The sequence below is a fragment of the Pongo abelii genome, chromosome 14 (assembly GCF_028885655.2).
Source record: "Pongo abelii isolate AG06213 chromosome 14, NHGRI_mPonAbe1-v2.0_pri, whole genome shotgun sequence".
Classification (NCBI taxonomy): Eukaryota; Metazoa; Chordata; class Mammalia; order Primates; family Hominidae; genus Pongo; species Pongo abelii.
In genome coordinates, this window is record NC_071999.2 from 39,746,336 (window position 1) to 39,772,689 (window position 26,354).

The following is a 26,354-nucleotide window of genomic DNA, read 5'->3' on the forward strand; positions in this document are numbered from 1 at the left end:
GTCCCAGGAACTCGGGAGGCTGAGGCAGGAGAATTGCTTGAGCCTGGGAAGTGGAGGTTGCGGTCAACCGAGATTGCACCACTGCACTCCAGCCTGGGTGACAGAGCAAGACCCTGTCTCAAAAAAATTTTTTTTCTTCGTTATTAGAGAATCAGATGTCAAAATCTTGCTCCTTGACCAAACCTTAGTCAGGCTTCTCTAAGCCTCTTTCCCAGTAGGTCTCAACTTTAATTCCCCATCTTTGCCAGACCTTTATAACCCAATTTTAGTGAAATTAGAATTCTTCTAAGTCAGTTTCAAGAGAATCCCAAAATACACTGGATAATCCTCGATCTCTGATCACCCTGGCCTGCCTTTAGTAACATTCCTGTCAAGTTGGTTTTGCAAAAATCTCCCCAACCCTTGATGTCTCTTCTTAGTACATTTTCCATCCATTGGCCCCTCACTCTGTTCATTGACTATAAATCCCTGGCTGTCTTTATTGTATGCAGAGTTGAGCCCAATCCCTCTCCCCTATTGAGATAGTCTCCACATCTTTTGAAATAGTACTGAATGAAGTCTTCTTTACTGTTTAACAAGTGTCAGAATAATGTTTTCTTTAGCACAGGCAGATATTATAAACAGTTCAAATGAAAAGTTGAAAAAAAAACTTATAAATAAAAAGGAATTGAATTTTAATGGGAACGAAACTTTTTTTTTTTTTTTTTTTTTTTTTTCCCACAAGGAGCAGGGAAGTGTGCTGGAAACGATGGAACCTGCATGTCTATCAGTTATCTACAGTTTATAAACCCATGCCAAATAGCTCAAAGACAACAAACTGTTGTAGGAAAATACAAGTTCTTGTCACACAACTGGGATAATTTAGGCACATAAATACATTATAGGGTGAGTAGAGTGGGGTTTATTGGGTAAAAAGGAAGAAAAGGGAAACAGGGACTCTCAGCAAAGCGAGAGTCCTGCTAACAGATTTCCCGCCCTACGGATTGAATCCCCGGTTACCACCAGAAACAGGCGAGGCCAGGCTCCTTCCCCCTGCAAAGGGCATAAACTTCTCAAGGCTCTACCCCATCCTCCCAGTGCATAGACCAGTTGAAGATTCTCCAGGGACCTTTCCCCTTATCTGCCTCCTGCATCCATCAAAACTAGAGTTGGCTGTAGCACAGCCTGGAAGGGTGTGCCATGGATAATACGTTGCTTTCCATTGAAGTATAATTTTTGTTTTCGAGTAGAGCGTGGTAACCACATAGAGCATGGTAACCACATATAGCATGAGTCACACTACAAATTCCTTTAAACATCAGCTTTGCAACCACACTATCCCAGAACCCAAAGCACAACTTCTCATAATTTGGATTTAGAAACAATTAATCATGACAAACTAGGAAAAAAGTTGATATTTAACTCTCACAGGTCCTCAATGCAGTGTAATCTACACACCTTTGAGAAGAAATGTCTAGTCATGGACTGTCCTTGCTTGCAAGACTGATTTAGCGAAGGCTGTAAAATTTCTCCCAATAAGGCCAATAAAGATATAAAATATATTAGAATTTTTATTTTTAAAGAAAATGCATTTTTTTCAATTTTAAGAAAAATATATTGGAAACAAAATTGGAATCTAGTTAAATAAAAAGAAAGTGCTAGGGAGATTAAGGAGTTCTTAATGTTACTTCATTGAAATTCTTATATAACTTTTATTGCATTTATTTCACACTGTCTTTTATACACTTTTTTGCACATATTTTTATCCTATTCAATTCAAGACATAGTCCCTCCACAGAACCTAGTACTTTTCCCATAATATATGTAGGCCAAATGATAGAAGATTGAATGAAATTCAATGAAGGGTTCTACTATGGTTTTAATGTTTGTCCTCTTCCAAACTCATGCTTAAATTTAATTGCCACTGTAACAGTATTAAGAGTTGGGACCTTTGAGAAGTGATTAGCCCATGTAGGTTTAGCTCTTGCAGGTGGGATTAATGCAGGTATAAAAGGGTGAGTTAGGCTCTGTCTCTTCCTTTCTCTGTCTCTCTCTCTTTCTCTTTTTACCCTTCTACCATGTGATGTCTTCAACCATGTTAGATGCAGAATGAAAGCCCTTGCCAGGTACCAGCACCTTGATATTGTGCTTCCCAGTCTTCAGAACTGTGAGCCAATAGATTTCTGTTCATTATAAATGACTCTGTCTCAGGTGTTCTGTTATAGCAGCACAATACAGACTAAGGCAGCTTTTCTATGGTATAAGTGAATTACCATTTCCCAGACATGCTACTTTTTATTGCCCCAATTTAATTTAAAAAGTCATTTTAGATAGCATTACTATCATTTATTGAGGACTGATTATGTGCCAGGCCTTGTTCCAAGTGTTTAACATTCATTATCTCATTTAATCTCTGTAACAGCTGTATGGGCTTATTACTCTTATTTTATCAAGATGTGACAGGAGTAAGTTTCACCATTGTGGAACTTACCGAAATATACACATGCATTTTGTCTTCTGTACCATCATCATCTTTCTGGGATTAAAGCCTATCCCTGCCATCCCCACCTGGTCCTAACCCATACATCTTGGGCCATTACAAAGAAGGGTATCCACATGGGGCAGTTTGAATGGCGCTCCACAAAGTGTCGGGATATACCTACTGCTGGATGATCCCAGGTAATTTCAGGCAGCTGTGGAAGGAGAGCCTCACTCCTAATAAGGAAAAGGACACCTGACCCCTCAGTTCAAACATCATACAGTGGCCATTCCAATTGCACGTGGCTGCTAGGCACTGGCTTGTCTTCATGGGGCTGGCAGGGGATGGTCAACAAGATTCTCCTCCTTTTGGCCCACTGACCTCCTCCAAAGACGGATCACCCATCCCATTCTAGCACAACCAACATTCTTCTCATCTCCCTGGGGCAGAGCATAATGAGTCACCATCTCTTGTTTTTCTAATAAATTATTATGGTACAAACTTCTTTCTTGATTCTTAAGAGATTTTTTTTTTTAACTAAGCGCTTGTAAATGAAGCATCTTAATTTCTGGAACTAGTGGTCTTCAAGGTCTGTTTAGGATTCAAAAACTATATACCCTTTCTAGTTTGTGCATTTGTAAGAAATGAATTCAAATTCTCCTGAGAACATCTAGAGGTCTTTGAGTTGCAGGGTGGCAATCATTTTCTACAAAGGGCCAGGTAGTAATATGTTGGGAATTGTAGGCCATACACAGCCTTTGTCACATAGTTGTGGTTTTTGTTTTTAAGCAACTCATGTTAGAGGGAGAAACGAGTTCAAGGCATTTGTTTGTTTGTCTATTTTGAGTCAAAATCAATTAAGAATTTTATGCCTACTGAGAAGTGGGCATCTGGACTGGTAAGTTTTCTATTTCTTAATTTATATTTGATCCACGGCTGAAATCATAACATTTAAGCTATAATAAGCTCTTTCTCAACCACATAAATATTTAGACCTATAATTCAAAAAAGCCTTTAAATATCATTGTGTGAGTGTATATTTTCATACCTCTAAGTGATATTAAATTAGATTATAAAATATCTTAAATTAAAGGAGCTCTATTCTGATTGACTTACAGAGATAAGTGCTGATGTAATTGAATATTCCTAAAATTCCCAGAAATGTTGGAAATTAAAGTTCCAATAATTTCCATGTGCCAAAAAGGGGGCATTCTTAATGAAACTAACCCAAATGTTTTAGGAATTCAAGTTCACATAATTTGGATAAATATTTTGCAAATGAGACTAATTTAATGTTGTTGGTTTAATAAAAATAGTTATGTCTTCTCTGAGTTAAATGACATATTTATTCTACTTGGGTATGTTCTTCCTAAACTTATACAGGTGTAATGATTAAATAAACTAACATTACTTCTACTAAATGTTTAAGGCTATGAAAGATGCCAATCTGTGTTTAAACAAATTAAATCTTTATTCTAACAAACTTTATTTCAACAGTAGTTATATTTTGTAATATGTCGGCTTGAAGATAGTTTCCAAGATCTTTGGGTAACTTAAAATTTTGGACTGATATAAAATGAGTACATTAATGGATATTCATTAGATACTTAGGTCATCTCTAAGTAAGATGAAAAACTGAAACATTAATTATCAAGTGTAATTTTAAGTTTATACACTTTTTGTTATTTATTTTTATAGAGTATAGAGAATCTCTACATTTGGAGTTTGTTAATGAATATGTTCATTTTTGCCACTTTGAAAACTTGTATTATAAAAGACATGTATAGATATAGGATGATATAGAGAGCTCAAGAAAAGGGAATTTTATTCGTCCTGATCAGTGCTAGCTATGGTTTGGTGAGTTATTTCTAGGATTTTCAAAAAAAGCTTTAGTATCAAATATTATACTGATGCAAAACTGGAATTCAGTTTTCTCTCTTTTAAAAGAATGAGATTATCTCGGATTATTAGTCAGGTCTCAATTATAAAAGTTTATTCTTTACCTTCTGTGCAATCTGCCTAGATGACAAGGATTTTATGTCTTACAGAATAACTTCCATGGTTTATGTTTACTTTATTTCCTTGATTATTTATGAAAACAGAGATTTCTCACGTAGACAAAAGCTCAGATTCTTTCCAATAATGTTACCTCCTGTATTAGCGATGGATCTTCAGATAAACAGAATCAATAGAATATATAGAGATATATAGAAAGAGATTTATTATAGGGACTGACTCACATAATTATGGAGGCTGAGGAGTTCCACAATATGCTATCTTCAAGCTGGAGGCAGGAAAGCCCAGTTACCACTTAACAGTTCCAGCCTTAGCTCCAAGACTTGAGAACCAGAGAAGCCAATGCTGTAAGTCCCAGTCCCAGTTTGAGTCCAAAGGCCAGAGAACTGGAAGCTCCAGTCTCCTAGAGCAGGAGAAGATGAATGTTCCAGCCCAAGCAGACAGAAGATTTATCCTTCGTCTACCTTTTCATTCTGTTCAAAACCTCAACAAATTGTATGATGCCCACCTACATTGGTGTGAGTGATCTTTGCTTCACCTACGAATCCAAAGGCTGATCTCTCCCAGAAATACCCTTACAAACACACCTAGACATAATGTTTTCCCAGCTATCTATGAATCTCTCAGCTAGTCCAGCTGACCCATACGATTAACCATTAGAGTTCCTATGTTTACTTTTATAATTTTTATTGTCACTTTGGTTTAATAGGTAGGTATCCCATGATCGTAGATAGCTAACTATCCCATGATCTCATCTTAATCAAGTATTCAAATCTTCTGATAATTTTTTATATTTTGCCTTTCCAAAATCACAACCTAAATCACATCTCTTGCATCTTAAAACTATCTTTGAGATTCCCCAGATGAATCACAAAGGATTTGTTTGCTCGTCATGTGAAAAGAGAGGTACTAGAAATAATTAGGTTTATTTGAATATTATTATTAATGAGTTGCATGGGAAGAGATGTTAAATGTGAAGAGATGCTCAGCCTTCCCTAGGTTAAATTTGTATGAGTAAATGTTTATGTATGTAAGGATTTCAGTAATTATATGCTGTTTGGGAAGTTCTTAAAGAATTGCCAGTGCCCTCACCATTGATGATATGTTTCTGTTTATTCAAATCTTGGCACTGCTTTGCCTGTTATTAGACAACGACAGTCTAGTGTTATCAGTCATAATTTCAGTTATTTTTTAACATGTGACTTGTCACAACTTTACTTCTTTAATTTGAATCTAGCATCTTCAAAGCCCGTGGTTTTCAATTAGAGATTTTTATATTACTTACCTGTAGTGTTTTACTAACATACACAGATATTTAAGACCTACTCAGACTTACTGAATCTCTTTACTTGATATATATTATTGATGTATTCTTACTATATTCTTTGCATATTCATGGTCCATTATGTCAGGATTATTATATATCTCAATTTTTTCTCTAAAATGATTGTGTTCATCTGTTTTCATTAATTAGGTGTACTATTCATGAAAATAGGTCTAATTATTATGTTTATGAATATTTTATCTAAATCATTTTAAATTGAAATTATTATTTTATTTTGCTTGCCACAGAAACAATCAAAAATATTTTTGCACTTGCATTATTCTTGTAATGAACTCTCATCAGATCTTTCACTTTTGGAACTTACCAGTGTGGAGGTAACCACAGCAGTTTTAAGTCTCTTGTCATCTACAGGTAGTTTTCTGTTTCACTCTGATGTTTCCTTGAAAGTGCAACCAGCTAGAGGCCAGAAAGAGACTTTTATTTGTCCTGGTCCAAGTCAGCTATGGTTTGATAATGTTGCTTCATCTTCAACAAAGAAGGATCATCTCAGAGCCTGTGAAAAGGACTATACCAGGTACTTCAAAGTACAGGCTTCTGGCATCACTTACACAACTTTGAGACCATATCCATGGAATGAGTGAGGATTTCCAGAACATAGTTCAGAAATAGATGGGCTCATGAGACTGCTAACCCAAGATCAAGTGAAACAAGAATTAATTACATAGGACTGATGACCTGATCAGAGATAGCTGTGGGGTTTTTTCTGGAATATTATTGCTGTTTTAATGTACTGTTTTCTGGATATATAAAGAAGCTCCTTTGCTTTCCTCATAAGCTACCTCGAACTCATAACAATCGAGTAGACTCAGCTTTTATAAGCCAAAATGAAACATTTGTAGATGATAATATATGTTATTCCATCTGACTAACCCCTCCAAAATTTGGAATCTCTTATTTAATATTCTTATTCAATATGGTTATTTCCATAGATTAATTAAGAATCTGTCCTACTTGTTATCAGGACAAAATGAGAAACATTGATTGTGCAACCAAGGCTTTGTCTGGAATGTCATGTTGGAAAATGATGTTCATTTAATCAAATATGACGAAACACTTTTAAGAAACTAAGGTTGATTTTATGGAGGTAATGCTTTGCAAAGCCCTTTTGGGACTGGCCTGGTATCTGGTTTATAAGTTCTCAGCCTTACAGGTAATAATGAAGGTCACTTCTTGGCGGACCCAGGAACTGTAGTTTATTTTGTGGACCTCCAGAAGGGAGGATTTGTAAGAACTACAGGTAAAATATAAGAGCAAATTTTTGGCTTGGCTTCCTATCCTCAAGAAGCTTTTAAAAGACTAATCTGAAATTCCTTCTGAAAACATTCATCAGAGAAACTTAAGAAGGCCTACATGGTAAATTACTATTCTTGCTACACAATGTAAATAATCAGACCAAATCTAAGGAGACTAGCCTTATTTTATTATCAAAAATAATCTTTCTTTGAGATTATTATAAACTAAAAATAAAATTTTAAGCCCCCCATCTACTAAATGGACTCTCTCTTGGCCAAGAAGACCTGAAAGAAACCTGAAAAACTGAGTTCCTGCCATGATGGGAAGGAAGGTTGGGCGCACCTCAATATACCCCCACCTTTTGGCCTTTAGGCACAACAACTGACTACCACTAATGTTTAAATAGAGATCATAAGACAGACAAAAGAGACTCTTAGTTGCAATAAAGTACCAAATTATAAACAAGACCTAAGGCCATGCCAGACAGGAGTTAATTCACATCTGTAGCCATCAGTCTTGCTAAGCAGGTCATATTGTGGCTGATTCTGACATAGTATCCTTATTTTAACTTGAACATTTCATTCTGCTAACTTCAAGATTTTAGACAACATTTCGTTTCTTTAACCAATTGCAGATTAAAGAATCTCTGAATCCACCTATGACTCGTATGCCCCCGCTTCAAGATGTGCTACCTCTTCAGGCCAAACCAATGTATATCCCCCATGTGTTGCTTTACAGCTTTGCCTGCAATTCTTGCCTTCCTGAAATGTATAAAACCAAATTGTAATCTGACCACCTCAGGTACCCATTCTCAGGAATCTTGAGACTGTATTTCCCTAGACTGTGGTTGTTCATATTGGTCCAGGATAAAGCTCTTTAAACTGTTTGTTTTTTCCACTAACATTGTCTTTGAGGGTATGACTTTAGAGAGATGAGAGAAATTTTGTGTTTTGGAAAACTGTGCATTGTCTATAGCATACACTTCCAGCTTATCAGATTCTAGCCTTGTTCACTGTCTTTGAAGCACGTTGCATATATTTGCACAATTTGTATATTGTAGGTAACTGATGGATATGCAAACTGGCTTGTCTAATGGCTACTTAATTGACTTCCTCTCACTCTGGAAAAATCAGTTTTGTTATCTATCTGCAAATTATACTGGAACCTGTTACTTCCTCAAAATGTCAATCCACACCAACTTTTTAATTCTTTTAGTTTCCTTCACTATCTGGCTATAATCCTCTCCACTAACTTTTTCAATTTTTTTCTCTCCTGCCTGACTCAGCACCTCTAGTAACTAAAACTCAACTGCCCAGATGATTATCACAGCTCTGGTTTGCCTTGCAATTGGCTGTTCCTCCACTCTCCACCCCCCTGCTTCCCACTCTCCACCCCCTGTCTGAAGAAGATGGCTCGGTATTAACCTTGATGGACTCACCATCACAACAGATCATGCAAGGGCCAGATTTGTCTTTGGATAAGCCTCTATCTGGGCCACTAGGGAATTCCTTTGACGGGCTTGAGTCATGCATGTCCTTAAATGAGAGGAAACCAAGACTGTAGATAACTTCACCAACAGCAATGACATTCAAGATATTCAGCAGGCAGTGCCACATAACCAGAAGACTTTCCTCTACCACATTGGAAATCCACTTGGAATCCAGTGGATTGGTTACCCTCCCATTTACCTTTCACAATATATTTTCTTAATTCTTGGCATGTCTCCTTTAAAAGGCCTGATCTCCAGGAACCTAAAACAACTGACCTTTGCCACCACCTTTCAACAGATGGTTCAACAAATTTTACAGAACCAATGCCAACAAGAATCTTGGGGAGACAAGTTCTTAGACACCGCTTTCCCCATATAGGAAGTTTATGATCATTTATGAGTTCTTTGTTGACAAAGGATATTTATCCTTTTGAAAAAGGGGGAAGATTGACAATGTTGAAATTTTTCTGAGCAGTGTGTTCCATAAAGCAGGGAAGATTGGGAAAATTGAGAAATCTCCCCCGCCCCTTTGTATATTGAGAAACCACCAACCAGCAAAGGATCCTTTTGCTGTCCTGTATTCTCAGGTAAGTTCTGCCTCCACCTTTCCTCAGTGACTTAGCCGAGACCCATTTCCATTCTTCCTCCTGATTCTGATAAGACTTGCTGATGACTCTTTTTTCTGCCTCTATAAAGCTCAAGGCTCCCCTTCCTTTTCTTCAACAAGTTCCTCATTGAGGAAAGTTCTCCCTGTTGCAATAGCCTGAATAAAATCATCACCTAATTGTCATGTGCATTTTATCTTTCACATTGAATACAGAAGGACCATTTCAAACCAAATAAGAGTATCATGATAGAGAACAACCACACTGCTCATGTGTGAGTCAGAAAGTATCCTATGCTTATATATCCTTTCCTAAATATAAACTTTTGTTTTCCGTTGAGTTAATTTTTATTTATTTCTGTACTTGGCTTTCTTTAAATCTCTGGCTTGATCTGACCACATTCTCCAACTCTGTAAAAGGCTTTTCTATACAGTTTCCCTTTTATTCTTTTCTTGGAAACTTCTCCTCTAAGCTTCTTCATCCTCCAGTTCGAGTCTATACTGGTTGCCCTTTTTGTCTACTATAAAGTGCTAATTATAGGAATTTCCTCTTTTCTAAACTGGGATCTCATTTTACTTTTTCTTCGGTGACTCACTGATTTTCATGGAGCATATCCTACAGAATCTCCCTGAGAAAAGACATGTAGAAGACTCATTTTTTTAGACCATCTGGTAAGCTCTGTATTCTACTCTCATACTTAATTGACAGTTTGACTGGGTATAAAAATCTAGGTTCATGATCATTTTCTTTCACAATTTAGAAGGTATTGCTTCATTTTCACCTAGCCCCAAGTGTTACTATTGAAAAATCTCCCTTTGATTCCTGATCCTTTGTATGTGAATACTATTATTGCTGTTATTATCATCATCATCTCTGGAAGCTTTCAGAATCTTCTCTTTATCCTAATTGCATTGATATCTTATGGAAATGTGCCTTGGTATGACTTTTATTAGTAGTAGTATTGCTTTTGTGGGTAGTTGGAAATTTTGTTGAGTGTTTGTAGTCAATATCTTTCAGTTTGAAAAAGTTTTCTTGCATTATTTCTTCTATTTTCTCTGAACTCCTCATCTGAAATTTCTGTTATATAGATGTTAGAACCTCAGAATAATCATATTTTCTTATACTTGTTCCTATTGTCTAATTCTTTATCTTTTTGTTCTATTCATCTAAATTTAACAAGAGTTATAAATAGCTCTTGTTAAAGAGGTATGTGACCTCAACTGTATCCTCTAATCTTTCCATTATATTTATTTCTGCCATATTTCTGATATCCAAGGGCTGTTTATTGTTCTTTATATGTCCCCTCTTTATATACCTGGAATGTATTTTTTACTACTAGAATAAAAATATTTTCTTATCTCTCTGAAGATACTAATGATAGTTTTGTTTTAAGCTTTTCTCCGCTTTCTGCATCATCTCTTCTGTCATCTGTTGGTTCATTTAATGAGAGGTTTTTCTCAAATACCAGTGATTCTTGATAACTGATCCAAATTTAAAAGTGTGACAGCAAACCTAGGACTAGTAAGCCTATTGTCCAGGAAGAGCTTATTGACTGTAAGATCCCACTCTGAAGTGCTTGAGAAGGCCTGGCTATTTTGTAGGGAACCCCAGAGGAGTAAACCTGGTTGTCATCCTTCTCAGATGCAAGCAGAAAAAAAAGGCAAGAGGAATTTCACACTTCTATGTGTTAAGTCCACTTATTGTTTTCTTACCCCGTGTCCTATTGCCCCTTTCCTCAGGTTTGTCTGATGTTACTAGGGCTGGTTCTTCCATGTTTCAATGTCTTCAAAAAGTAAAACTTGAATATTTTACTAGACTGAGGGAGGGGAGTCTCATTACTGTATGATATGGGGAAGTAGGTCTGAAGGTTTCAAGCTTATCCTTTTAAAGACATTTAACCAAACTGGTTTTCCACTTAGGTTCACACTTCTACCTTCAGAAGTACTTGGTGACTCCAATTCCTGGCCTTTCTAGTATTCAGTTAAGCCAATTGTTACTTCTTATTTTATTTATCTCTTACAGTTAGGTGTCAGCTTTCTCTGCTCTGTGACATCAATTCCCACATGTTCATCTGCTTTTTGACTCCTAACATTTGATTAATATCTCTAGTTATTAGTTGTCTTCTTTCTCGTCCTTTTGTCCTTGTAGGTTCTTTTTAAATATATTCCTTTATTGTTACTCAGTGGGGCTTTAAAAATAAACAAAGACAAGCATCTGTATTAAATTTACCAGGTTTAATTAGTTTCTTGCTGATTGTTCGGTACTCTTTACATTTTCAAAGCTGTAATCTTTTTCTTCCCACATATTTTACAATTTTACCCTCAATTTGATATTTATCTTCTAATATTGAGTATAGTGTTTTTTGAAGTATAGAATTTTTTTTTAATGTAGTGAGGCCTACCTATATTCTTCATGGTAAAATTTAAAAAGCCTTCTCCACATTGAAGTCAGACAAACATTTACCTACAGTGATTTCCAGTTCACTTAGAAGTTGGTTAGTTGGTCTGTAACTTAACTAGTGCTATATTTTGAGTGAGGTATTTCAGAATAATTGCTTTTCGAACTTGGAATGTACTGCAACTTTAAATTGCCAGGTCATATTTTTATATTGAAAAACCACTTTCAATTTCAATAACATTACCCCTCAAATATGGAACCCTTGCTAGGACCTGTTGACTGAAGAAATGATGATGCTGTCATCTCCACTTGACCCCTGCATCATATTCCAAAGAAAAGGCCAAACTATTTCTAAATATAAAAAGTTACAATAAAGTTCTAGTTTTTCTTGTGCTAAATACTTTAATATTTTTAACACCCAATGTTGCCAACTAAAGGTTTCTTATGGCCTCAAAGGTCATTTTCAATTCAATGAGAGAAGAACTCAGTCCACCAGGTCTATAATGTATAAGCCATTACCCATGGAGTGGGCATTTCACAGTTGCCAGAAACAAGATTTTTCTCCTAATTTTTTTTAAAAAGGCACGTCAAAAGAATATATAAAATGTATGATTAAATCTTTATTGGATTATATCCTCTTGAGATCTAATAGACTCTGAAACAAACACTTAGTTAAAATAATTGCAAAAGGAACAACGAAAATATATGCCAGAGACCACTTCAAATAAGGACCTGTCGACTGAAGACATTATGATGCCCACATCTCCACTCTACCCTTGCATCCATATTCCAAAGAAAATGCCAAACTATTTCCAAATATAAAAAGGACATATAAAAATAGGTCCAAAGAAGGGCAATGGGATGCTTAATTAATCACAAGTGAGTGAAAAAAGCCCTTCAAATCTTTTCTAGATGAAGAATAGTATAAATAACTAATAAATAAAACTAATAAACCTAAGATCAGGAGCCATCTTCAATTAGTCCCTCCTTTTTTTTTTGAGACCTCTTGCCCAGGCTGGCCTTGAACTCCTGGGCTCAAGCGATCCTCCCACCTCAGCCTCCTGAGTAGCTGGGAGTACAGATACATACCACTGTACCTGGCAGTCCCTCACTTTTAATGATCTCAGTTGAGACAATTCAATCATCGAGGATGTGGCAAGAAGCATGCTTCACATCTATTTGAAGTACCCCAAAACGGGGCATGCACTCTGAAAATCTGATAAATAGTAAAGTAAGAAAAAGGAAACCATAGAACAGTTTCCCAGGGGAACTTGTTGGGGCTCAGAAGCCAATAACCCCAAAATGTGGGGCTTTCACCTGCTGAACTGCAGAAATCTCAAGATCTCTCCAACCATTCCTGCTTCCTGTTCTCAATCCTTTCTTTTCCAAAGCACAGGATGAAGTTGTTCTCTGCCTCAAGTCCAGACTTGCCAAAAAGAAAACAATGACCTCTGGTCCCTTCCTGAGTTTTTATTAACTCATCGCAGGAAGAAAGACCAAAGTCTGTCTACATATCTGGACAGATTTGTCATAAATCACTGTCTGTTCTGCAAGCCCAACAGACTTTGTCCAGGCCTTTGTACATTCTTCAAGACCGTTGAATTCCCCTAAAAATCATTTATTACCTCCCTGAAATAATCCACATTTCCCCATCTTCCTTTTCCCTAAGGAGGGTATGTCAGCATCTCTATCCCAATTCATTGTGGGATAATCACTCTGTGGTTCTCCCCTGTGCATGTTAATAAATTTGTGTGCCTTTTCTCCCACTAATCTACCTTTTGTCAGTTGATTTTCAGCAAACCTTCAGAGGGTGAAGGCAAAATTTTCTATTGGTCCCTAGAAATGGAAAGGCTTTGGTGCTTATCAGAAGTGCATGTACAGTAGAGTAAAAAGGTAATGAGAGAGGTTACCAAAAGTAAGGAGGAGACACCAAGTCTATGCTTCTGCTCTCTAAAGTCAGGAATTTACTTCTGGAACTAAAATTTAGCTATCAAGTGATGTAACTTTGAGTAGGAAGACCACAGGGATTGACATGCAAATAGGCACTCCAGGCAACCCACACTGCTTGAATTCTGCCCCTGGGAGGAATATTTGGGGTACTCATTTGCATTGCACGTTGGTTACCAAAAAGCACATTCAGTTCACAGCCATTTTAAAGCACTCCTTGTCAGATCCTGGGAACAAACTGAAGTGTCTGAACAAAGGTGACTGAGGCAGTGAGTTCTCTTCTGTAACTCATAGGAAGACAATATGCCTTCTATTGGGAACATAAATATTCTTTTTAGATGTGTATCACGCAAACGGAGCCGACCAACTCATGTGAATACCTATTATTAGAGAAAGAATCTCTGACCACATTGGCCCCTTTTCTGCCTTAATCTCTGGATTCCAATGTCTTGGAGCTTCCAACTGAGCTCCTCTTCTCAGAAAGAGTAGTATCTCACTCTTCTGTTTCTGCATCTGCTTTCTATTTATAAAGAGTGCACTTTGGGAAAAGAAATGTTTCTTTCTTTAATCCACAGCAATATTTATTGCTGCAGGGGAATTCCAGTCTTGTTCTTTGGCAGCCTCACAGCTCTCAAGTCAAATAGGCAAAACAAATGCATTTTCTCTCCTTCTTTGAAAAAGATTGTGGCTAACAGGATGTTGTCTCTGACAAGCACAGCCATTTCAATTATTTTAAAACAAACAAACAAATAAAAAATAAACCAACCAAAGAAAACATCCTTTTAAACTCAGGACATTTTACTCTAGAAATTTCTTTCCTGCGGCATCTTTGTTAATCAGCACATTCAGTTCTCTTCAGCATTCTTCTTTATAGTGCCTACAATGCCAGGACCCTGCAGTTGTGTTTCAGAGTGCCCACCTCTGGCCTCTTTCCACTTACCAGAAAAAAAATAAATGCAAGGTCACTCCATAGAATAACGTATACTAAGCACTTCTAAATCTCATAAAAGGATTAGTATTCTCCTAAGGACTGAATACCAACAGGACTGTAGGTTGCATGATGGTGAATGCAGATGCAATGGAATGGATGACATACTTTTAAATAGAATGGAACAGGAACCACAATAACATCTCTTTCCTTTGGACTGAGGGAGTGCTTTATTATGATGGTCAGATTTTGACAGTGAATATAAATGAACTGGGAAAACCCCCAACCGTTTCTGTCTCTTTGGTATGTACAAGACTAGTTCTTCGGGAATGTATTCTTAACAGTGGGATAATTATTTTAGACATGCTGGTGTAATGGACTTCGTCAGTCTCATTCACAAAGCTCATTTTAATGTGGTTCAATTATCAACTACACTCAGAGAATCCCCTGGAGTTAAATTCCAGCCATTTTTACTAGTGACACTCAACAGGCAAAAATGGCCTTTCTCAACCTCACAATCAAGGACTATGTAAAGAAAATGCATACAAGTAGCTCAATAGATCACATAATAATTGTTTATGCACAATAAGCTGCAAATAACTATCTCCTTAAGGAATACCTTGCTGTGTACCTATTGCTTTTAATCTCACCTAACTCCTTTCAGTATATTAGTTTTGCTCCACATAGGTACAATACAGACATTTTTCATAACATGCAAACAACGGTAAATCACATCTTACCCTATGTTTACAACCCAATGCAAATATTTAACATGTATCTCACTTCTTTATTTTCTAAGCACCTTCTATCACGTGAAAGAAATAGTTTCGTTTCAATCACTGTACCAAAGAATAGAGATATAAAGAAAAAAAATAACTTTGACTACACACAGTCTATGACACAGCTGAAACTGAATTCGGAAGTTCTAAGGGGCATTATTCTCATCAATGTAGGGATAATGCCTAGAACTCTTGGCCACACAAGCCATAGAATGAGGGCTGCTTACGTAGTGGAAAGTGTGTACCCTGTAGATGTCTTACCAATTTTTTTCTTATTTTTTCGTATCTTTATATATATATATTTAGTATCTTTATATATATTTTATATATAAATATATATAATATATATTATATTATATATAATATATTATATATAATATATTGTATACATTATATATTATATATAATGTATTATATATATTATATAATATATTATATATAATATATATTATATATATTATATATTATATATATTACATATTATATATATTATATATTATATACTATATATTATATATATTTTTCTTATTTTTTAGTATCTTTATATATATTTAGTATCTTTATATATATTTATATATAAATATATATAAATGTATATTTATATATAAATATATATAAATGTATATTTATATATAAATATATATAAATGTATATTTATATATAAATATATATAAATGTATATTTATATATAAATATATATAAATGTATATTTATATATAAATATATATATAAATGTATATTTATATATAAATATATATATAAAAATGTGTATATATATATAAAGATATGAAAAAATAAGAAAAAAATTGGTAAGACATCTACAGGGTACACACTTTCCACTACGTAAGCAGCCCTCATTCTATGGCTTGTGTGGCCAAGAGTTCTAGGCATTATCCCTACATTGATGAGAATAATGCCCCTTAGAACTTCCGAATTCAGTTTCAGCTGTGTCATAGACTGTGTGTAGTCAAAGTTATTTTTTTTCTTTATATCTCTATTCTTTGGTACAGTGATTGAAACGAAACTATTTCTTTCACGTGATAGAAGGTGCTTTGAAAATAAAGAAATGAGATACATGTTAAATATTTGCATTGGGTTGTAAACATAGGGTAAGATGTGATTTACCATTGTTTGCATGTTATGAAAAATGTCTGTATTGTACCTATGTGGAACAAAACTAATATACTTATTTTTTTTTATATATATATATATATTTTTTGAGACAGGGCCATGCTCTGTTGCTGGAGTGCAGTGGTGTGATCCTAGCTCACTGTAGACTGGAACTTCTGGGTTTAAGTGATCCTCCTGCCTCAACCTCCTCAGTAGCTGGGACCACATGCACGCACCACCACAGCCAGCTAATTTTTTTAACCTTTTGTTGAGATGGGAACTTGCCATGTTTCCCAGGCTGGTCCTGAATGCCTGGCCTCAAGTGATCTTCCCACCTCAGCCTCCCAAAGTTCTGAGACTACTGGTGTGGGCCACTGCACCCAGCCAATGTGTTTTTCTGTAAATCATTTGTTCTTATATTCTTCACCAATGGCCTGAATAAAATAATCAATGGCATAATTACTTAAGATCTTTGAAATTGTTAAAAAAGAATCTGATAAATGGATTTAAAATTGTCTTTTCTATGAGTATCATTACTGTAATTTGTTTACATGTAGGGTTTTTATTGAGCACTTGTTTTAGCCTATTTTGTGCTGCCAGAATACCTGAGACCGCATAATTTACAATGAACAGAAATGTATTTCTCACAGTTATGGAGGCTAGGAAGTCCAAGATCAAGGCTTCAGCATCTAGCAAGGGCCTTCTTGCTGTGTCATCCCATAGCAGGAGGCAAAAGGGCAAGAGAGGGCAAGAGAGGGCAAGAGGGAGCCAGACTCACCATTTTATTAGGAACCCATTCCTGAGATACCAAATGCACTCCCAAAATAATAGCATTAATCGATTCATGAGGAGGGTTCCCCCATGACCCCAACACGTCCCGTTAGGTCCTACCTCTCAACATCTAATATTGGAGAGCAAGTTTCTAACACGTGAACTTTGGGAGACACATTCAAACCGTAGCACACAATTATCATTCTTAAATGCTAAGACAGAAGATTTAGGCTTTTTCTTTAAGCTATCACTTAATGTTCCTAGGCCACAAAAACCTCTATAATCCTTAAATTTTTTAATATTGATAATAATTAAAATAAGTGTATATTTGATCAACAGAATAAAAATTTTCATAAAGGTAAATTCGTAATAACATTAGTAACTATCAGCATACTGAGTTATTTGAAATCATATTTCTTGGAGACTAGTTGCTTACCAAGGAGAAAATCCTATGTTAAGTACTGACCCTTTAATTTTGGTATGAAATTAACTCCTTTTTTAAGGCAAAGTGCTGTTCAAAGCAATGGTGATTTCAGACTCTAAAGAAAGATCAGTTCTAATTGAAAGTTGCATTGCTCTACACAATCCTATTTTGTAGGAATTACATCTTCAACTTTATATGTTGACCAAAAATTTTTTTAAAAGATGGGTTCACAAAAGAACTGGGATAGTTACTAGAAGTAAAAAAAGACACAGAGATGAGTTTTACTATCATATGTTGAATAAGTGGTGAGTCCTCTTTTTTTTTATTTCTTAATTCAAAAATGTGAACACATTTCACTTCAACTTTGCCTAAATAACATGATCATTTTTCTTTGTCTTTATTTTGGTTTTCTACCATTGCCAATATTTTTCAGTTTGATGAAAAACAAGACTTACAGGGTGAATTAGAGGGAGAGAGAAGAAATAAGATGGTTGCAAATCCCAGAAAAATAGATCAAGATTAAATAAGATGAATAAATTGAGTTGGGGGAGGAAAAAAGTGAATGAGACAAAGGGAAATATCTTAATCGGGGCACATTTAAGAAATTCACAGTTTACAGAAACAAAACCACTTCAGGTAGCTTAAGTGTATTAGTCTGTTCTCACGCAGCTAAGAAAGACATATCTGAGATGGGGAATTTATAAAGGAAAGAGGTTTAATGGACTCACAGTTCCACATAGCTGTGAGGCCATGGGAGGCCTCAGAATCATGGTGGAATGCAAATGAGGAGCAAAGGCGCATCTTACATGGCGACAGGCAAGAGAGCATGGGGAACTCCCCTTGATAAACTCCCCTTGATGGTTTTATCAACTCCCCTTGATAAAACCATCAAATCTCGTGAGACTTATCTGCTATCAGGAGAACAACACGGGAGAGATCCACCCCCATGATTCAATTACCTCCTACAGAGTCCCTCCCACAACACCTGGGAAATATGAGAGCCACAATTCAAGATGAGATTTGGGTGGTGACATAGCCAAACCACATCATTAAGTGAAAGTGGGATCTCAGAGCCTCCAGAGATGAAAGTAAAGTAGAGACCAATTCACACAAGACCAGGAGCTGGAAAGGAATGTTTCTTGTATTAGTCAGGGTTCTCTAGACGGACAGGACTAATTGGGATAGGTGTATATATGAAAGGAAGTTTATTAAAGGGTATTGACTCACACAATCATAAGGTGAAACCCCGCAATAGGCCGTCTGCAAGCTGAGGAGAAAGGAAGCCAGTCCGAGTCCCAAAACCTCAAAAGTAGGGATCAAAAGTAGGGAAGCTGACAGTGCAGCCTTCAGTCTATGGCCAAAAGCCCGAGAGCCCCTGGCAAACCACTGGTGTAGGTCCAACAGTCCAAAAGCTGAAGAACCTGGAGTCCAGTATTCAAAGTTGGGAAGCATCCAGCACGAAAGAAAGATGAAGGCCAGAAGACTTAGTCTAGTCTATGTTCTTCTGCCTGCTTTTATTCTGGCAGCACTGGCTGCTGATTAGATGGTGCCTACCCAGATTGAGGGTGGCTCTGCCTTTCTTAGTACACTGACTCAAATGTTAATCTCCTTTGGCAACACCCTCACAGACAAACCGAAGAACAATACTTTGTATCCTTCAATCCAATCAAGTTGACGCTCAATATTAACCATCACATTGCCCACCACCTCTCAAAGCCACATGGCTTCCCTCAATTCTGCCTCTCTTCTGGGTTACCATATTTAGTGTATTTACAAAAATGAGAACCTCTCTCCTATATTTGATACAGAATTCCTTAATGTAAAAAGAAATAGAACTCTTCAAAAATAACAAAATTAGTAAGACTTAAGGGTTTTAAATACCTTTATTTAGTATATCAAATATATATTTACCAAATCAAGAGTAAGTTTACTTTCTTGTTTTGCCCAGCATTCATTTACAGCTTAAATTCATTACATAATTTTCCACTGAAGCAGTTTCAGTAGTTCCCAATATGCTTTAAGGAATAACAAAAAATTAATTTGTGATTGGTATATTAATGGCAGATCTGACTGAAAAGAGCTTTTTCTAGAACTCTTTTCCCAGGTTTGTAGGTTTAAAACATTAGTGACATTTTACATATTAACCAAGTATATGCCTAAATAAATAAGTCTGTATGTGTGAAAACACATAATACATACACATATGTGCATTACATGTATGTGTGCATAATACGTATTACATACATATGCATATTACATATATGTGTATATGTACATATATAAAACAAACTTTTACAAAACACTAGTTATTTTTTATGTGTGCATTATTGTCTGATATGTTGCCTCTTTTCCTATCCTATTTCCTCTTTTAAAAAATGCTGATCACAACCCACTAAATTGATTTCACAAATCACTCATGAGTTGCAATCTGCAGCTTAAAAAACACTGCTGTAGGCCAATTAAATATTGTACTTTATTTCTGGTTTCTTTAATTAGTTTGATATACCTGGAGACATGTCATTTGGAAATGATAGCCAAGCCCAATGTAGGACTTAGATTGGTATACAGACACATAAACGTTCCTCCTAGTAACCCATGCAGCCTTTCTCTATAAATTAGTATGGCTGGCATCACTGTAAATCTTGTAGGCATTTCCTTTATCTGCAGAAAGTATCTGTTTTCAAATGGAGAAAAAAATCCCCACTGAAAAACAAACTAAATCACATAGTAAATCTAACAAAGTGATTAATGGGATTGGTTGTCAGCAGAGTCCAGCTTCCTTCCCTCAAGAAGTGTGAATAGCACCTCAAATTCATCCTCCTTAATATGTTACCACTTAGTGTGGTGTTCTAGAGATACATTTGCTAATTAATAATTAATCAGAAGGATCTCTACTAAAAGCAGCAGAAGAGAGGATGAATGGATAGGTTTTGCCCTGCATAGAGGAAAGTTTCCAACAATGACACTACAGCATAATGTCTGCAAGACATAACTACACTGGCCTTTATGAAACCTGGATAGTGTGTTAGATTTTTTTTAACGCAATACTTTTCAGAAAAAAACAAGTTTATTCCCCCTACTCCAATAATGCTCACTATTCCACACCACCTCTCTTCTTGGCCCACATGCCCCCTAAACCTTTCCTATCCTAAAATATCCTGGGCTTGTTCATCAGAGTGCTCATCCTGACTGTATTAATTCTTCTGTAACTGTTTGTCTTATGTCTGCTATCCTGCTTAGACTGCAAGTTGCCTTCTTCACCGTGGAGTCCACAGTGCCTATCCCAGTGCTTGCAACATCAATGATACTCAACAAATACTTGTTGAATGAATGGGTGAGTGGATGGATGAAAGTGAAGGAATATATCAGAATATACATTATCATGTGTTTTCTGCTCCTAAATAGAGGTAGAGACTAAACACACCAGTGACAAACTCTCTGCATTCACTGAAAAGCATGCTCACTTCCTTCCTGTTCACCCAAACCAAGAACGCTTTAGTTATGTTCAACTCTCTCCTCCCCACATTGTATCCCATTCAACTAAGGTTAGTTGGGTTCCTGTCACAAGCGAGCAAACACAATCTCTCTAATCCATCTGCTTCTCTCCATGGCTTGTACCCCAGCTCACCATTTCTCCCTTAGGTTGTTGCAGTAGTCTCTTAAGTCTTCCCTGCATCCTGCCTCCAATAGTGTTCCTGCCCCAGCCTATTCTACAAATAGCTTCCCAAGGAATCTTCCTGAAATACATGTCATTCCTCTGCTCAAAGCCCTCAAAGCCAAACCTCTAAGTCTCACAGAAAAGAAGCCCCACCTTTTTTCCTGCATTTACCTTCCTGACACCAATTTCATATCCTACTTATGTGGCAAAACTCAAAATTTGCTGAATGTACTATACAGTTGCATCACTCCATAACTTGAACATTCTGTTCTTTCTTCTTGATTATCCTTCCCACTTTCTTCACCTGAGATACTTCCATTCATTCGTAAAGATTTAATGCAATTGATACATTTTTTGTGAATCCTTCCCTAGTCTATTACCTTCCTACACCATTCCTTAGAACTATGTATATATTGAGCATCTACTGAATTCCAGGTCCTGTGTCAGGTGCTACAGTTGCCAGTCTAGTGGTGGAGATGCTGTGGTGGCCTCAGAGCAGAATGAATATCCTAACTGGAAAATATAGGGTGGAACAGAGGCACTAGGCTAGAAGCAGCTCTTTGCCCAGACTTTTGGAGATAGCAAGAGTAACATCCAAACAAATGTTTCTTAACCAGTGGCAATTTTTCTGCCTCTACACCATCCCTAGGGCATTTCCCAATATCTGGAGACAAGTTTGAGTACCACAACTGGGGGAGCACTTGCTACTGGGCTCTGGTGAGAAGACAGGGATGCTACTAAGTCCCTTTCCAAGTCTCACCACAGGATAGCCCCCAACAACTAAGAATTATACAGTCCAAAATGTCAAAAGTGCTACCGATGAGAAACCTTGATCTAAGCTAAAAGCTGCTACAAGAATAGGAGCTGGCCAAGTGGAAGAATGAGGGGACAGTATGGTGGGAGTGGGGCAATGACAAAGAATGGTGTTCCAGGAAGTGACAACTGCTTATGTGAAGGACCTCCACATTGATTCATTTGCCAAAACCTTTGTGTGATAAAATAGACATAACACAAAACGCACCATTTTAATCCCTTTTAAGTGTACAGTTCCGTGGCATTAAGTACATTCGCATTGCTGTGCAACCATCTGCACCATCCATCTCCAGAACTTTTTTCTCTTCCCAAACTGCAACTCTGTACATTAAACAACAACTCCCCATTCCCCTCTCCCCCAGCCGCTGGAAACCACCATTCTCCTTTCTACTCTCTGTCTGAATACTCTACTATCTACTCATAAGTGGGAATCATACAATATTTGTCCATTTGTGTCTGGCTTATTTCGCTTCATAATGTTTTCAAGATTCATCATAATGTTTTCAAGGTTCATTCATGTTGTACCTTGTGTCATATTTTCCTTCCTTTTAAGGTTAAATAATATTCCATTGTATGTATATATCTCGTTTTTTATCTATCAATGGAAACTTGGGTTGCTTCCACCTTTTGGCTACTATAAATAATGCTGCTATGAACATGTGTGTATAGATATCTGTTCTAGTCTTTGTTTTCAATTATTTTAAGTATATACCCAGAAGTCATCCACCAGTTATTTTTATATACCAGTTAATTTCCTGGCATTGATCTAGTGTTTGGTATACAGTAAGAATAAGACCCAAGATCCCTCTGTCATGGAACCTATATTCTGGTAAAGGCAAGCAAAATAAATAAACCAACAAACAAAAGAGATTATTGCAGAAAGCACGATTAAGAAAATAAGCAGAGGTAATGTGGAATGAATATGAGTGGATCTTAAAGTTCTAAGGAGGGAGTGGAAAGCAGGAAAGGTGGCAGAAGCCTTCTCCTGCAGGACAGCCAGCTCAGGACTCTGTATTTCATTTTATGGGCAATCAAAAGTTCAAAGAAGCTGAGAAGTTAAATAAATTGCCCAAAGTCCTACAGCTAATAAATTCTACAGGCCAGGCTAGAATCCCATATCACTGTCTGTCTTTACTATATAGATTTTCTTTTGAGCTGAAACGTTGGAATAAAGTATATGTTTATTTTTATTTTATTATTATTATTTTTTTTGAGACAGAGTTTTGCTCTTGTTACACAGGCTGGAGGACAATGGCGCAATCTTGGCTCACTGCAATCTCTGAGACTACCTCAGCCTCCCAAGTAGCTGGGATTCCAGGCATGCACCACCACACCCGGCTAATTGTGTATTTTTAGTAGAGACAGGGTTTCTCCATGATGGTCAGGCTGATCTCGAACTCCTGACCTCAGCTGATCTGCCCGCCTCAGCCTCCCAAAGTGCTGGGATTACAGGCGTGAGCCACTCCACCCAGCCAGTACATGTTTATTAAACACAACCATCAGAACCCTGATCTTCTCCATTTGCTTCCATAATGCTCCCCAGAATCAACTCTGTGAGTGGCTAGAGGACATCTTACTATTCTACTTACCCACACTCATTCTATCCTCAGCTCTGCCACTGGTGTTCCTCTTTGTTGAAAGACATTTTCTACAAGTAAAGATTAAAATAGTATTGACTCTAAAAAGAAATGTTATACTTCCTCGTAGCCTAGCTTTAAAATAAAAACTTCTATTCCATACAAGATTAAAAAAAAAAATACAACCTGAGTAAGTAATAACAGACAAAAATACAGAAGAGTTCTGTCAAACAATAGGGATGCTGTTTTTTCTGACCTTTGCTTTCGATTGAGGTCATGTGCAGCTTACATAAATATTACATGAAACTTGTTTTTCAAAGAATCACTGTCTATGATGATGTATAAAGACAGAAGTCTGCTGGAAAATCTACCTTTTAACATATTACAAGCTTTTCTACCAAGAGGAAGAAAGTGACCCTTTCTTGCTAAGCAAATGGGCATATCCTTTCATGTAGGATTAAGACCTTAACACAGCTAATGCGTGCAGTTCAGATTTATCAAAGCTTCTTTATGAAAGAATGTGTCAGGTGACAACATGTGTTGCAATCCAGTTGAAAATCCAAGCTTTATTGGTTAAATGAGCAAGAATAGGTTATGACACAAAGTTTATATCAGGAAAAAAAGATTCTTTCCATTTTAAACATTCTCATTTAATCTTTTGCAATAAAGAGCTGTTGTATAATTAAATAGTAAATAGACATTCTTAGCCTTTAAAATGTTTTATGAAAAGTGGCCAATTTTGCTTAATATATTTGCTCCATCAACAAATAGTTGCTGAACAACTATTATGTGCAAAGCCCTTTAATAGGTGCTATTAAAATTGTAATGTGTCTTTGTGAAGCTGAACATTTTCTTACAGATTGGTCTGGTATAATAAAAAACACCCTATGTGAAAATATTTCATGGGCTTTAGGAAAGTTTTAACTTATTAATAGTCCCATAATTACTGCCAGGGGGCCTCTTATGGTTGTCACTTAGAATTGACCTCAGATAATAGCACTTCATAAATACACTACTTAATGTAAGACAGTAGGAAGTAAAAAGAACTTTTCATGGATTTGCTTTGCGCAGGATCATCTTCCACCTCTCTTATATCTCCTCCGCTTCCTTTTTAGTTATTCCATAGTCAACACATTTTTGTTATGTGTCAGGCACTGTGCTTGATGTTGAAAATACAAAGGTGAACAAGAAAGACAAGATTGCTGCTGTGTGAAGTTTACGATCTGGTTGGGGAGATAAACAAATGATGCAGTAACATGAAGTTCACGAGCACCGTGACAGGGAACACAAAGATCACCATTAGGGCACAGAGCAGAGGTATCAAAACCCAGTCTCCAGCATAGCACTGGGAAACAGAAAAGGGGAAATGCAGGAAAAACATCCCAGAGGAAGAAATATTTATCTCAACCCTCAAGAAATTCCCCAAATTCTCATCATCACTAGGGGAAAAGCCCAGATTTTGAGCACAGGTTTTGAAGTCAGTGCCGTCTGACTCCTCTATATCATACTTCTGGGCACTCCATTGCCCCTGGCTGGGTCATTCTTGAATTGGTCTTACTTCCTTAAATCCATGACTTTATGAGCCTGAGGGAGCCCCAAGGAAGGTGCTACCCCGAGCTGTAATGTTATCACCACCACTCCATTTGGTTGCTTTGGTTTTAGGAGTGAATCTCAATTTCTATTGAGACTGGAGTACTCTCCTAACCCCAGGTAGTTTATCCAGGATCCCAATTCATTGGCCTAGCTCTTACAAATTCTCCCACTCCCATCCTCACTCTTCCCAGGGATCAAAGGGCTCAGCCCTCAGAACTTCCACTGCAAGATGGAGTCCTATTCCATCATAAGATTTGCCTCTCATTTCACCTCACCCTCAAATTGAACCCCCAGAAAACATAATTTCCTGGGGAAGATATCCACATCTCAACTACTACTGGCCAACTGCCAGTTGTCTTCTCACTTAGGGTGGGAGTGTGTGTCCATTAAGATTCTTTGGTTGCTTACAACAAAAATCATTTTGAGCTTCTTTAGTGGAAGAAAAATTAAGCACATTGGGAAAAAAGTTGAGTAGTTCACAGAGCTAAAAGAAAATCTAAAGTTCCAAAAATCAGAAGGCCAAAAACCAGAGGTGTCCTGGGCATTGAGGTAGCAGAAATGAAGGGGAAAGCTCTTGAGGAGGCCACTACTGAGGTGACTCTACTTTGAATGCATTCTTCAAGACTTCAGTTCCAGGGAGAAGACATCAAATTGGACAAGCTTAGGTCATGTGCTCACCCACTGGCCAGAGGAAGACAAGCACCACTATTGACTATATACAATGGAAGAGGAGTGATTGTCCACAGCACAGCTGCAATGCTGTTACGACAAGAAGGGAGAGTAGACGCAGTATTGCAAAAATTAAAGCATCCACTCTAGTGGTCAGTCTTGCTCCTGGGTGATTTTTCAGAGTCCCAGTCCTGAGAATTCCCAGCCTATACCTTTCTCTGTACTTGAATATAGTTTCAGCATGCCTTCTAGCCAGGTCCACAAGGATTCCAAATTCTCAACATAGGAGCACCAGAAGTCTTTGAATATCTGACCCTCAAATCAAAGTAACTGTTATACTTAATTTTAAACTGTATTACTTCAGAATGGTAAATTTTTAGGACTAGCCATGTAAATAACAATGAGAACCCACAAATAAATCCCTTTGCTGTATTTTTTTAAATTCAGTATGTTCTTACAATTTAGAGCAACTCCTTGAAGAGAAAAGGCATGTCCTGTGCTATCCTCACACTCAAAAAATTTTTCTTCCTCTTGAGCTAAGA

General features: G+C 36.9%; 1 long non-coding RNA gene across 1 annotated transcript in view; it reads right to left on the reverse strand.

The window, feature by feature from the left end:
* Positions 1-6,395, reverse strand: part of LOC129049483 (uncharacterized) — a 127,463-nt gene extending 121,068 nt beyond the window's left edge. Inside the window, exon 1 of the long non-coding RNA XR_008512596.2 lies at positions 6,124-6,395. This is a non-coding gene — a long non-coding RNA (uncharacterized LOC129049483). The remainder of the gene's footprint in view (positions 1-6,123) is intronic.
* Between the last annotated feature and the right edge of the window lie 19,959 nt (positions 6,396-26,354).